The 14,778-nt window shown below is 42.4% G+C and overlaps 1 protein-coding gene across 18 annotated transcripts in view; it reads right to left on the bottom strand.

Moving 5' to 3' along the window:
• Nucleotides 1-14,778, bottom strand: part of EPS8 (EGFR pathway substrate 8, signaling adaptor) — a 199,669-nt gene that overhangs the window by 134,846 nt on the left and 50,045 nt on the right. For 3 of the 18 annotated variants that reach the window (XM_065567453.1, XM_024101991.3, XM_065567562.1), the window contains exon 2: nucleotides 688-745. The exons of 14 other annotated variants lie outside the window; for them this stretch is intronic. The gene's annotated coding sequence lies outside the window, so the exon portion shown is untranslated. Of the gene's footprint in view, nucleotides 1-687; nucleotides 746-1,060; nucleotides 1,329-14,778 lie in introns of those variants that run through there. One more of the 18 variants, XM_065567571.1, reaches the window with a different exon arrangement.

Here is a 14,778-nt window from a genome sequence, read left to right on the forward strand (position 1 = left end):
GAACAAGATGAGTCATTTTACAGTAAAAGGTTCTCCAATGTCCCACAAACTATTAAAACAGGAAGTGCTCATACAGCTGACTACGATACAAACATGTTCCTTTCACTTGCCTCTTGTACAGTTCAAATCAGGCTTTGAATGAACAGCTTAAGCAGAAATGCACTGAAACTGAGCTACAGTATTAATTATTGGAACTGGCTGAATAGTGAAAAAAATCAGTTGTAAAATGTTTTGCAAATACTAGGGCTTCAGCATGACTGGACAGTATTCCACAACATTAGCATTCACAGAACTTTTAAAACAATTTGACCAAATACATCTAGTTCTTGCTGAACATGTGGTCGATCCACTAGCTGCATAACTAATTCTGAAGGTCAAATACCAACATGCAACCTTATGTTGACTGATATTTGTTTGCTTCTGGTATTTGAATATGTTGAATACGAAAAAGTCATAAGAAGACTAGTTCATAAATGCATTACAAAGCCACAAAAAGTCAAAATTCACCAACTTGTATTTGGCAAAAAAAGATCTATTTTTTTTTTAAATTAGCGCTGTCACTTAAACAAGGCTAATACACTAATTTACCTCAGTAATACAGACATAGCTTAGACAGCTATTAATGAGTTCTGAAAGACTGACAAAGAAATTATCTCTGAAACCACAACAAGCATTTTTTCCTCAAACCTTATTTCAGTCCTGATCCAGGTGGTGGTTTTCTTCAGCAGCACAGTCTTCCTTCAGTCTAATTGTGTAAACAGAAAGCGATGGTCGGCAGCTTGATCAAAATAAAGACCCATGAGTATCTCCTAACTAAAAATTATAAAGGCTTCTTATACGGAATAGTGCTCAGCAAAGCTCAGTCCAACAGACAAGCCTAGAGGAATAACTGTTCAACCCTTTTAAAATCTTAGCTACAAATGACTAAGAGCAAAAATGTCATGATTATAAATGGGTGGGAACTGGAAGATCAGAGTACAAAGCATTTTGTACATTCCACAAGGAGTTTTGTTATCTCACCATATGCCAAGAATAGAATCAATAGGGTGTCATAGTTTACCTTGGACTTCGGTTTGTTACATTGCTGAAGAAGATGCTTATAAATGTTCTAAGTAATAATGAACTCAAATAACTAAAAAGTTACAAGAGACTCACTAATGACTACGGAGAATTAAGACAAATATTAGTCTTAATTATCTGGATCCACTAAATTGTTGTCTCTACTCCTGGGACAGATACATCCGCTTGGTCCCCATGGGATGGGCAATTGTCTTCCTCCCACTTCCGACTCCAGCAGGCAGGCAGTCATCAACAATCAGCTGATCCTTGGGCTGCCGCCCACTTTTCTGACTCATTTTTCTGTTGCATGTGGCCTCTGACAATGGGGCCTGGCTCCTAACAAATAAGTTACCGATGTATTGTTTTGGCAAGGTGGTAACTTTCTGGTACACTGTTTGGATGAGATTAGTACACATCTAGAATTTGTTAAATTATTTGGGGCTCAAATCTATGTTGTTCTTCTGTTTAATTGAGGACACGCTAATAAGGTCATCTCAGCTCAAATTAAGAGAAGTTATAATGACTGACAGAGAGGGCATTTCCTGGACACTAATCACTGGCTGGGTTAAGGGCCTCAGGCAAAGTCAACAAGGCTCTTTAATGCAGCAATTAAACACCAGGAAATTCCTGACCTGAAGGTCATTGTTGCCATTGCCATGGTCACAGGAGAAGGAAAATACATGCATGGCTCCTCAGGAATTTTCCTAGACTGGCCACAACTATTTACCAATACCAGCTTAGAGCAGGAGACGCCCCAGTGGAGGGAGTACTTGCAAAGTGACTCATTTTGGGGATAGGAAGTGTCCTAACAGTCCTCTCCCCCAGCCACATCTCTGGAACACCTTCAGGCCCAACCTCTTAGGCATACCAATGCATAGGCATCTTCCTCACTGCTCTAGGACTGAGATTTCAAGACTTCCACTAGATCAGGGTTGGGCAAACTATGGCCCGCGGGACCGTCGTGCCCGGGCCCAGAGCTCCTGTCCCGGGAGGCTAGCCCCCGGCCCCTCCCCTGCTATCCCCCCTCCCCACAGTCTCAGCTCGCTCACTCTGCCGCCGGCGCAATGCTCTGGGTGGCGGGGCTGAGAGCACCTGGGGCAGCACAGCGGCAGAGCCCGGCCTGACCCGGTGCTCTGTGCTGCGTGGTGGCGACGGCGGCATGGCCCAGCTCCAGCCGGGCAGCGTGGCTGTAGCGCTGCTAGCCACCGGTGTTCCAGGCAGCGCGGTAACGGGGCAGGGAGCAGGGGGTTTGGATAGAGGGCAGGGAAATTCGGGGTGGTGGTCAGGGTGGGGGGGGAACAGGGGGTTGAATGGGGGCAGGGCTCCCAGGGACAGTCAGGAAGGGGGGGGGGGTTGGAAGGGGTGGCAGGGGGCAGTCAGGGGCAGGGGTTCTGGAGGCAGTCAGGGGACAGGGAGAAGGGGTGGTTGGATTGGGCAGGGGTCCCGGGGGGGGGGAGGCATCAGGAATGAGAGGAGGGGTTGGATGGGGTGGCGGGGGTCTGGGGGCAGTCAGGGAGTGAGGGTGTGTGGATGGGGCAGGGGTCCCAGAGGGGCCGTCAGGGACCAGGAGTCCGGGGGGGCAGGGGAGACAGATAGGAGGTGGGGGCCAGGCCACAACCCCCTCTCCTATCCAGCCCTCCATACAATTTACAAAACCCTATGCGGCCCTCAGGCCAAAAAGTTTGACCGCCCCTGCACTAGATAGACAAGGTGGGTGAGATAACTTTTATTGGAACAACTTCTGTTGGTGAAAAGAGAAGCTTTCGAGCCTCACTGAGCTCTTCTTGTCTCTCACCAAGTTGGTCCAATAAAAGATATTACCTCACCCACCTTGTGTCTCTAATATCCTGGGATCAACACAGCTACAACACTGCCTACAAGACTTTCACTGGCAGCTGAACTTATATCAGAGTATAAACCATAAAGTGGCATCTCAGCAGCAGTGTACATGCCGGGCAGGAGTGGCACCTTGCTCTGTGCTCTGGGGTTGGGGGTTCCTTTACAAAAGCATCCCGGACTCCCTGCCGTAGCCTCAGGGCCTCATGCTCTTCCACAGGTGCATGCTCCCTCATACCAGCCACATGCTCCTCCCTTGTTCTGGTTGTTCACTCTCCCCTCTCCTGCTGCAATGGGAAAGGCACAGAGCTTGTGCAGCAAACTCACACTTCAAGGTACAGCTCTTTATTTGTGATTTGCACTAGTTGTAGCATCTCACTCTGTGATGAAAGGAAAGATGTTCACAGACAGCTGAGAGCAGGAAAAGCCACCCACAGCTGACACAGATGGAGAGGGGATCTTTCATAGGCGCTGGGCAGGGACAAGAGACAGGACCTCTGCTATAAGCCCATTCTGATGGGCACTAATGACCCCTGGAACAGTCAGAGTGGCCTTCTCACTTGCTTACCATGGTACCTCTCCAACCAGAAAGCTGCATCCAATGATATCACACTTCCCTTCAATGAGTATACCTTTTCTCTGGGTCCCCTCCAGTGAGTCCCAACAAGCTATGACTTGCTTAAAAAGCCAGGCAGGATTGTAAATCTAACACGGTAGAATATTTTCCCCTTGATTTTTTTTTCCTAAGTCAAGTGTGTCCTTTATTAGCTATTGATGAGTTACTTGATTTCCAATACTGGTCTTTAGCTAGCAGTTAGTGATGGCTACTGAAATCAGTGGGAAAGCAGAACCTTCAATATGAATGTTCTGTTAGCCTAGCATAGAAAAGAAGCAAGAAAAATGCTATATATTTCTAGATCAAGTGAGCCATGGATATTTAAATTTGCTTTAAATGACGCACAAAAGTCCCCAAATAGATGTGAAAGAACAACATGTGTGGTATTTGGTTCACTATGCATGACACAGTATAATGGTTCCTATCAAAGCAGAGAGTAGTGTCTTACATATTGAAGGATGAAATATGTAGGATATTGGGCAAGATTTTCAAAATTGACAAGTGATTCTGAATGCTTCGGCTTTCAGGTTCCCAACTTGAGACAACTTAATAAACCTCTGATTTTTCAGAGGTTGAGTGGCTCAGCACTTTCTGAAAATCAGGCTCCTTTAAGGTATCTCAAGTTGAGCACCCAAAATCACTAGCCATGTTTGAAAATCTTGGTCGCTACCGCCCTGCCCCTCAAGCATACAGACATGTAGGTACGCACATAGCGGGAGCCTGTCCAGCAGCTGAACAATAGGATTAGGAGTCAAAGATCTAGGTTCTAGTCTCCTCTGATATATTCTCCATGAGCCCCACTGAGCAAGTAACGTCTCATATTCTTTCCCCAATCTGCAAACTGGGAACATTACTCATTTTCCTAACACAGATGTTATGAAGCTTGATTTTAAATGGCTAGGAGATCCCTGAATGAAAGGCACTATAGAAATATTATGTGTATATAGCTCATACCCTCAGAACAAGTATTACAACAGGATTGACCGTAAACAAATCTACTAGAAAGCATGGGTTAGGCAAACACCAACTGAAGCTAACACATTTTATCTATGCAAGATTTTTATTTTTTTAAAATGCTTCCATTCATGTATATCAGTGTCTCCTTGGAAGTCTATGTTTTGCTTCTAATCTTTACCATATGACGACAGATATTAGAGGCTCTGTATTCCACTCTTTTTGGGACTAAATCCAAACATTGATACAGGAAATTGGCAAGATGAAGTATGTGAACAGCCAAGATCAACCTGTATTTGGTCAATAAACAAATATAAGTTTATAAGCATGGTAAATTATATTTTGTTGGGGTTACTTCTCCAGCTTGAAAATGCCAGTGATAATCATGCTTTCATCAGCTCAGAGTAATCAGATTCTGCAGTTTTAAAAGGTATTGGCAGTATTAATACTTTAAACTCTTACAAAATGCTTCTTTTACAACACAGTGTATTGCTAATAAACTCTACAGTCAATGGATCACAAAGTCAATAGTCTAATGCTAACCTATACTAACTATATATATAAAAAATAATCAAATAAAGGAAAATGACAACTTCATACTTTGATCTGCAATTATTGCAATAATTAGTTTAAAAGTCTTAAAACAGCAAATAAATGAGTTATCAGAGCTCAATCTTAGGTCTATTAAAAAAACTATTTTTTAATGTAAAAGCTTCTGACTGATGTTCAAAACCCCACTCCTCTAGATGACACAACCTCATGTCAAAGAAAAAAAAGAAAAAGAAAAAAAAGAAAAAAAAAGGGTGGGATCCCCTGTCTGAGTTTGCATATTGCATGAAATGCCTCACTTAGTTTTTCAAGGGCGGTAACCATAATTTCCTTTACTTGCTTAATAAGTAAACATTTACTTTGCTTCTGAGCAGTCCATATTCAGTTACAGCACTGTGCAGTGTTTAGAAAAAAAAAAAGAAAGGAAAAAGTATAATGTATATAACTGAAAAATCAGAAATGAAGACTGATAGGCAGATTAGCCGTGCAAGCTTACCTCAGTGAGAATGATTTAGAATTAACAGAAGTCATTAAATATTTGGAATGCAAAGAATGTTTTTCCCCCATGCCACAGTGCAAATATCCGGACACCGAATACACAGTCTTTTCAAAAGCCATGTGTCCAGCACCATGTTTACTATGTTACACTGTACCACAGCAATTGATTACTGTCTAAAGAAACACAATCAGTTTTCATTCCTCACTCAAAATACTTTACACATTTTATTTGAGTAAAGCACTAAAAAAAGAGAGAGAATAAGATTGAGATTTTCAAAGCTGACAGGAGGATTTAGCCACACAGCTCCTATAGACCTGAATGGGAATTGTATGTGCTAAATTTCCCACTCAGCTTTGAAAATCTCAACCTATGTTTTTTGGAGGACAGTTGATTTACACCACACACACACACACACACACTCTATTGTATGAAAACACAGAAATGCCTCAACCCCTCCCAAGTATCCCTGCCAAAAGCGTCATACAGAATCTCTCTTTCAAACATCAAGTGCTTTACAGAATTATACACCATTTGTATACAGTTACTATCTATATACCGCACAGGGGTCATTTCACTTTATCCATCTCTGAATAATACCCACACTTTGTGTGATGCCATCAGCCATGGTAACAGCACCAGCAACATTACACAGCAGCTTAGGGTAAGAAGTGAAGGGTAGTGTATCCATTTGAGGCAACAGGAATTTAGACAGAATGCAATTACACAAAGTCAGAATTTCACCAGGACACCACAACTAGTGCTGTTAGCCAAAAATGTCCTTGCCAAACTTTAGGTACCTTAGTCATGAAAATGGTCACTGATCTGTGTCAGAATTACAACGGAAAAGAGAATCTTAGTATACACAGGGTTCATTTTTTAAGTTTATCTTCACATTGGATCGTTCCTGGCCCAAGCTTTCAGACTTTTAGTGTCAAATTCCCAACTAGTACAATCGCAATATAAAGAGTTCAAGCTAGAGAAACTGAGGGGCTCAGAGGCTGTTTAAATGGACTCAAGAGCGTTTTACCTCTCCTGAAAATTGCTTGAGTAAGAACAGTCCAGGTTATTACCTGTTAAAAACAAACACTCATCTGATTTACAAATTTTAGAACTCTTCCCACTAGTTATTCATAATCTGCTATGGCTTAAAAGGACCAAATTTATTGGCTTGAAAACTAGTCACTCTTTTGTTTTAAAAGTTAAAATTAGTTTCAGGCATTGCACTTGCCCCTGAATCTCCCTGCTGGAATTAACAGTTTAATAACCAAATATTTTCTAACTACAAAGAGGGGGAACTGACCAACTGACTATACAGAGGAAAACCGTGAATTTGCTTATACGAACAGAATCATGAAGTGCACTAAGATGAAAAAATGAAAGGGAGAAAATGTCTTTCATTTATAGAAATTTTAGGTATTTCCTGTAACAATAGTAGGTCAAACATTTTCAGACAGAAACAGGATTTTTAAGTTGACGATCCCCTTTGCAAATGAGAGTGTTTTTTTATTTTTTTCCCACCAAACATTCAAGCTAGATCCAATGACTACACTGAGGAATATTTTTTCCCTAACTAATTTGCTCCATTAAACAAGAGACTAGCATTTAAACTGAGTTTTTCTTAAGTGCTCTCACATACAAGAAAGATCATAACCTTTTTATACTCTAGCTAAATGACAATATTAGCCAAAAAGATACCTCAGGCTTTTTCCCTTAAAGCAGAAACAAATTAGCATACATTACCTGAAGAAAACGCAGAAGACTTTCAAAACATTACACTGAGAATACAGAACTGAATAGTCCTATGACAGCATAAACTACATTAAAAATATATATTCTGATAGCAATGTAGGAGGTGTCATAATGGAGCAGATCACTGGTCTATTTACTCTTGTATCCTCCTTTTGTCAGTGGCCAATACTTATTGATACTGAGAGAGCCAGAAATGTTTAATCCTCTAACACATTATGTGACCAACTAAGTTCTAAGATTTTATCATAGGGAGGGGGAAAAATTCCTTCCTAACTCCTGCAGGCAATCAGCAGGAACAACTGAAGCATGAGAGTTGACAGCCTTTGTATTTTTAAAACAATCTAGCTATGACACTTGCAAGCATTTCATATCTGGAATCTGTCCTTCTTGGTCACATCTCTGCCATTACCCTGAACTTCCCCTTCCCTCTGTTGCATTAACTCTAGGGTTACCATATCTAATAAATAAAAAAAAGAGGACCCTCCACGGGCCCTGGCCCCGCCCATTTCCCACCCCTAGCCCTGACCCAACTCCGCCCCTTCCCCGCCCTAACTCCGCCCCCTCCTCCCTCCCACTCCCAGCCACGGGGAAAGGGCTGCCCGAGCGCTACCGGCTTCACGGTTTGCCGGGCAGCCCCCAGACCCTGCACCCCCAGCCGGCGCTTCCCCAGCGCAGCTGGAGCCCGGGAGGGGAAGCGCCCAGCTGGGGGCGCAGGGTCTGGAGGCTGCCCAGCAAACCGTGAAGCCGGTAGCGCTTGAGCTTCGGGCAGCCCCCTTGCCTCCAGACCCTGCGCCCCCAGGTCCGGAGGTATGTGGGCTGCCCAAAGCCCGTAGCGCTCGGCTCTTAAACAGAGCCGAAGAGTCGGGGAGGAGCAGAGCCGCCACGGCAGGAGGCTCTGCTCCTCCTCTGACTCTTCGGCTCTGTTTAAGAGCCGAGCTGCCCCAGCGCTACCGGCTTCGGGCAGCCCCCATGCCTCCGGACCCTGCGCCGCCGGAGTCCAGGAGGGGAAGTGCCCGGCCGGTGGCTGGGGTCCGGAGGCAAGGGGGCTGCCTGAAGCCCGTAGCGCTCGGCTCTTAAACAAAGCCGAAGAGTCGGGGAGGAGCAGAGCCGCCATTTTCCCGGACATGTTCGGCTTTTTGGCAATTCCCCCCGGACGGGGGTTTGAGTGCCGAAAAGCCGGACATGTCCGGGAAAAAGAGGACGTATGGTAACCCTAATTAACTCCACATTTCCATATCTGTTAAGAACGTAGTTCACAATTCAAAACAAGTCACCTGCTGGATTTCCCTTTCTTTCATCAATTCCTAGTTTAACTACACAATCCTTAGATGAATCAGATCCAAAATGAATGGAGTCCTGAAAAGCACCTTATCAACCCTATAACTGAGAAGCCCTACTCAAGTCAGTGGGACTACTGCACATGTGCACCAAATTAAGCACATCCTTAAAGGTTTTGCTGGATCAAGGCCCTTAAAGCTAAGCACAAGCTTAGCTAGACCAAGGCTTTTAATTACTAGCAATCTTCTCTCTTCTTACAGTTGCACACCATTCCTGACGTACCAGACTTCCCTTTTCCCTAAAAAGATTTCGGAACGATCTATCTGGCTAACCATATAAAACAACATGCAGAAGTAGCACTGTATTACATGGTGTCCATTTTACATGGCTACCATAAGACCCATGTTCCTGTTCAATGTGTTAGCAAGCATTGAATCAGATTGTGGCTGAGAACTGGCAACTATGAAACCAAGTGGGCATCAACTGACTGATAAATCCAGAATCCGCAAGAGCCAAAATCTCTACATCAAATAATAGTTCTTCAATATTATGGACCTGTCATAACTATAAAGGGAAGGGTAACAGCTGTCCTGTGTACAGTACTATAAAATCCCTCCTGACCAGAGACTCCAAAATCCTTTTACCTGTAAAGGGTTAAGAAGCTCAGGTAACCTGGCTGACACCTGACCCAAAGGACCAATAAGGGGACAAGATACTTTCAAATCTTGGGGGTAGGGGGGAAGGCTTTTGTTTGTGCTCTTTGTTTTGGAAGTTGTGCGCTCTTGGGACTGAGAGGGACCAGACATCAATCCAGGTTCTCCACATCTTTCTGAACAAGTCTCTCATATTTCAAACTTGTAAGTAAACAGCCAGGCAAGGCGTCTTAGTTTATCTTTGTTTTCTCAACTTGTAAATGTACCTTTTACTAGGAGTGTTTATCTCTGTTTGCTGTACTTTGAACCTAAGGCTAGAGGGGGGTCCTCTGAGCTCTTTAAGTTTGATTACCCTGTAAAGTTATTTTTCCATCCTGATTTTACAGAGAGGATTTTTACCTTTTTCTTTAATTAAAAGCCTTCTTTTTAAGAACCTGATTGATTTTTCCTTGTTTTTAGATCCAAGGGGGTTGGATCTGTATGCACCAGGGAATTGGTGAAGGTCTCTCAGGCTACCCAGGGAAGGGAATTAGCTTTGGGATGGTGGCAGCAGACCAGATCTAAGCTGGTAGTTAAGCTTTGAAGTTTTCATGCAGGCCCCCACATTTGTACCCTAAAGTTCAAAGTGGGGAAGCAGCCTTGACAGGACCAGATCCCTGACTCCAGCTGGAGCTACACTTGGCACAGAATCCAGGGTGCAGGCTTGGTCTTTGACCTAAACTTACAACTGCCCCTCAGCTGCTCTAAATTACATCCGCAGAAATAGTGACCATTCTACTGGCTGGGGGGTCCTGGAGTATGACATGCTACGGCCATGCCCTGTACTGCCCCGCCAGCTATGCTGCCTCTATGCTAACTGAAGAGTCTCTATTTCAAGAACATCCCTAGGTGCCTTTATAAGGCAGCTATCCAGCTACTTTTCACTGCCTAGGCAGAGCAACAAGCGGATGTGGGGCCAAGGACCTGGGCCTATATTTATTAAATGCACATACGCTGACAATTATGAAAGTGTAACCCACACACCTTCTGGGTGTGGTGTTCTGTCCCATCTAGTGGCACCGAGACCACTTAGAGTTAAATGAGTTTGCTCTACAGTCTTAGCTAACAGCCAGTTGGCTTTTAGCTCATGTGTTAGAGGCTCATGCACTAATCTCCAGAGGTCCCTGGTTCAATCCTGCCTGCCGACGACCGGGGGTCTGTCGGCGTCACAAAAGCACATGGCAAACTCACCGGCTACAACAGTTAATAAAATGTAGCAGACTTAATGATTTCAACAGAGTGACAGTCTGTAATGTACCACATGCAAAGACTCCATTTCCAGTTGTCCAGCTTAACCTTTCACAGGGTGCCACGTAATCAGTTGATCTCTTTACTTTCAGATATTTGCATGGCCCATCCATATTCAATTCAGTTTTTACAATGAAATAAACAAAATCATTGAGAATACAAACGTATACATTACCTTTTGCTGGCTGAAATTTAAAACATCTGCATTGAATATTACATGGTATGACACTATACGCCAAGGGCCGGTTCTAGGGCAAACGAGCAGGGCAGTCGCCTTGGATGCCAACTTCAAGGAGATTCCAGACCACTGTACCACTCTGCTCCCCGCCCTCTTAATACCCCGTGTTGGCTGTTGGTTGGGGAGGTTTTCCACCCCGCCAGCAAAACAGCTAGGGCTGCACCTACACAAGACTGTTTCCATAGTACTGTGCAGTGCCTTTTATAAATACAGTATGTGCACTAATATTTAAGAACAGTGACATTTCATCCAGCAATGTGTCACAGGTTCAGCAGAGAATGTTGCAGGGAATTCCACATCGATTGTCAATTGACCAAACAGACATCCACCAAAGACACAGCAAAACACTTTTAAGATTCTAGTCAAGAAAAGATGGAAAGACACATAATAAGCACGTCTCTCTCATTCCCTGGCTATGGGGGAGGTAGTTTTTTGGAAAATGGGGTTAGCTAATATTTTTCTAAATGTTACATGTAAGCAGACTTGTACGGAAACATTATCGTTGGGGAAGACCATAATGAGTCCATCATTTTGTTAGCTTAATTATTTCTGGAAAAATTGGTTTTTGTTTGTTTTTAAATAAGTGTCAGAAGAAGCCCTTTATGACACTGCTTGTAAAAAAATCCTGAATGTTATGAATACGGACTAAGCATTTATGTATAACAGAGATCAACCTGCTGTGCAGGATTTCAAAATAAATACAGCACTGAAGGAATTTCCTCTCCCAAAATGATAGCAAAAAGTTTCAGATTCTGCTATAAAAGTTATATTAACTCCGTTTATATTATAATACTCTAATGACCCCATCAGAATCTGAACTAAGAAATGGTACTAATTGTTGCCAGACTACATCAACATCATTTGCTGCCTATTATACTTTTATTCAAAAGACCATTACAATTCAGGTTTAAACTCTCCTCCAAGAGCTCCTGTGATTAACAGAAATTACAGGACTCTTCAATTAAAGCAGATTGCATGTTATTGGTTAACAGTTTTTTGTATCTCCAGGAACAAGACATCACAGCATGCCTCTAAAGTACATTTTACTATGATGTATTAGAAATGCCATCCATAATTTTAGACTTCACATATCAAGCATCCAAAGGATCTTTAAAGGAGCAGTTTCTTGAACTTCAGACTGGTTGCAGTTCAACTATCATGTGTCCCTTTTGTAAAATGTCATGATGGGGGTAGGTTGGAATTTCCGTCATTTACGTGGATATAAGTTAATTTTTCTTTTTAAATCCATTGAGGAAAAAATTAACTCAGTTCAACCTAAAATTGAACTTATATCAACAACTTATGAAAATACTGGGCACCAGAAACAGGTCATTTTTAAATTTGTTTAATATATAATTATGATAATTGCTAATACTGTACTTTGGATTGCAAAAGCCAATAATATATTGTAGGATCAAAGGGAATTTTACAAACCATAATTAATTCCATCTCAACAACTCTCTAAGTTTGGTAAAATGAGAAGTTGTCTCCGAGTGTAGGTTCACGCAATGAATCAGTAGCGGCAGAAATGGACGTAGACTCCAGGAATCCTGACTCTTTCCCTGCCCCCTTCTCCACAAGTTACACAATGCCGCCTGAAGAATATTTTTTAAAAATCTCAGTTACAAGACCTAGGACAATTCACATTTTAAAATAAACTATGTTTAAATATAAAGGTTGCATACAATGTTTTTAACCTTAATAATGTTTGTGATGCGTTTGGGGATATTTTAACAGTTTTATCTATTGCTAATTAGTAAAGCATTTTCTGAATACGCAACATATTACATGAATACATTCATTTAGTCTATAAGAGGATCTTCCAGACTTCGTAGTCAACGTTATTTCTTAAGTATGGCAATGTGCATGGCACTGTATAAATCCTTGTCCTAAGGAGCATAGAATCTAACCAAGGGAGACAAATGCTCTGGGAAGCTCAAAGGTAGAGCTGGATGAAAATCTCTCAACAGAACGGATTACAAGGCTGCGCACTGGAACGCATGCACATACTTTAGTGTTGATTTTGACGACTCCCTTTTTACAGGCATGTTGCTATTTTGATTCAACTGTCCAAAAATTAAACCATTTACTCTTCCTAAGAGACAATATTTAAACTGCCCTGGCAGGTAGCTCTGATGGAGCATTAGCCTTGCTTGATAAGGAAAACAGTTTTTACCACTATCCTGTCACCCCACATGTGCACTGAGAAAGCATTTCCAAAAGTAACAAATGCACATCATCTCTACACAGCTGAGTCAATGAGTGTCCAAAAGGAACATAGATCAGACAAGATATAGTGTTTCATTCATAACCTTGTTTGTTAGAGAGAGATACTGCCTCTTCAAATGGATGTTTGACAGCGCCCCTGCTGAGTGATTTTGGCAGTGTGTCTCTTCATATTGATTTTTCAAAAGTACAGAAAAACTTCTAACTAGGCCAGAGCTGCACATTCTCTCAACCTCCTAATACTGGAAATTCTACCATACAACCAACTCCTAACTTGGAGAATGGGGAGGGAATTTTTGTGCCTTTCATGGTGCCATGAGGATCCTTCCCACACATCCTCCCCCCGGGGTCCCCGCTAGAAGATCCATGCACATAGTGCAGTGTCGTCTTCTTTCAAACAAGAAGGTTTGGATGTGAAGCTGCTCCTTAAAAATTAGAGAGTTCATTTAGGACCTATTCCCTCAATCCTACTCTGCTGGTTAAGGAAGATGAGTTCAAAGCCTGTGTACTAGTGAAAAATTGCCCTGCATCTGCAACTAATTTACAGATTCGGTACTTATAATCCAGATCAGCCAGATTTTAACAACTGTATTTTAACCCCATTAAAATATTTTGATTAAAACAGCATCAGACCAAAGTCAACTGTAAAACAATCCACCCCAACTGCAAAAATCTCTTATTAAGTACAGTACATGCAAGTAAAATACTATTTTTTTAAATGTATCAATTTCTCTCTGATGGCCATACACATAAGCCAATCAATAAATATTGGACACTCAGAACATGATTTCACCCCTCTAAATGGGAGCATATTAATATGGATCTTATAAATCTTATGAATCTTATAAAAATTCAGCTGAGTTTTTGCCAGGTACACAGCAAAAATACATGCCAATATATGTAAGCTCAGAGTTGCTGCTCTTTATGTAATTAAAAAAAAGCTCTAAAATGTGCAAATTACAGACACTTCCATTTAAAATACTGGTTTGATTGTACTAGTTCTCATAAAATACAGCAGTGCACAAAACTAATTTTTCCCCTGCAATGTTTCTTTCTGTCTCCAGTGGATTTAGTGTTCATGAGAGATGCCAAATTGACAGCCCTGGGATGCAGCTCCACTAGGAAAATTAGTATCCCTCTTTCAGCAATGGTGTAGCTGCCCCTTAGATTGGAAGTGTTAGTGGAGACATGGCTCAGGTGATTTTACCCCCTTGTCTTGGAAACCCGCTCAGGTTTTCATTACAAAATGACCAAACAAAAAAAGCAGCTTGAGAAGCCAGTATACACTAGAGCTCAGATCACTGCTTAAAAACTAGGTACTGATTTTCCTAGCATGGACAAGGACTATGTAACAGGGTAGGCTACGCTCATGTCCTGTGATCCCACACAGTCTTTTACGTCTCTTGTTTGCGAACACATAACCTCTATGTGATTTATTAATAGCATCACTACCATCACAATCCATGCAACAGCTCTATCTACAACGTTCTTCAGAGGTCAGCCCGTTCTCCCGGGAGAGCACTCACCCTCCTAAGATCCCTATTCCCTCCGTTCTGTTAGCGTTTCCCACTCTGCACTGCCTTCCAGTGCTTTTTAACTACCCCTCTCAGCTGATGGGACAATTAGCTCCTCAGCACTATCAGTCCACAGGCAGATTAGGTAATTAAGTACTCCAGTCCTCAGTAAAGTCTGCTCTGGGGAGAAATTCCAGAATTCTGGGACATCGGTTAGCTCTCAGCACTCTGTTACGGTCATATAGACCAAAGAATATTTTCCTTTCACTGCCAGGCTGGGCCACTCAGGGAGATCTGTGTTAGCAGAGGCCTGCACCTGC

This window comes from Chrysemys picta, chromosome 1 (assembly GCF_011386835.1).
Source record: "Chrysemys picta bellii isolate R12L10 chromosome 1, ASM1138683v2, whole genome shotgun sequence".
Lineage (NCBI taxonomy): Eukaryota > Metazoa > Chordata > Testudines > Emydidae > Chrysemys > Chrysemys picta.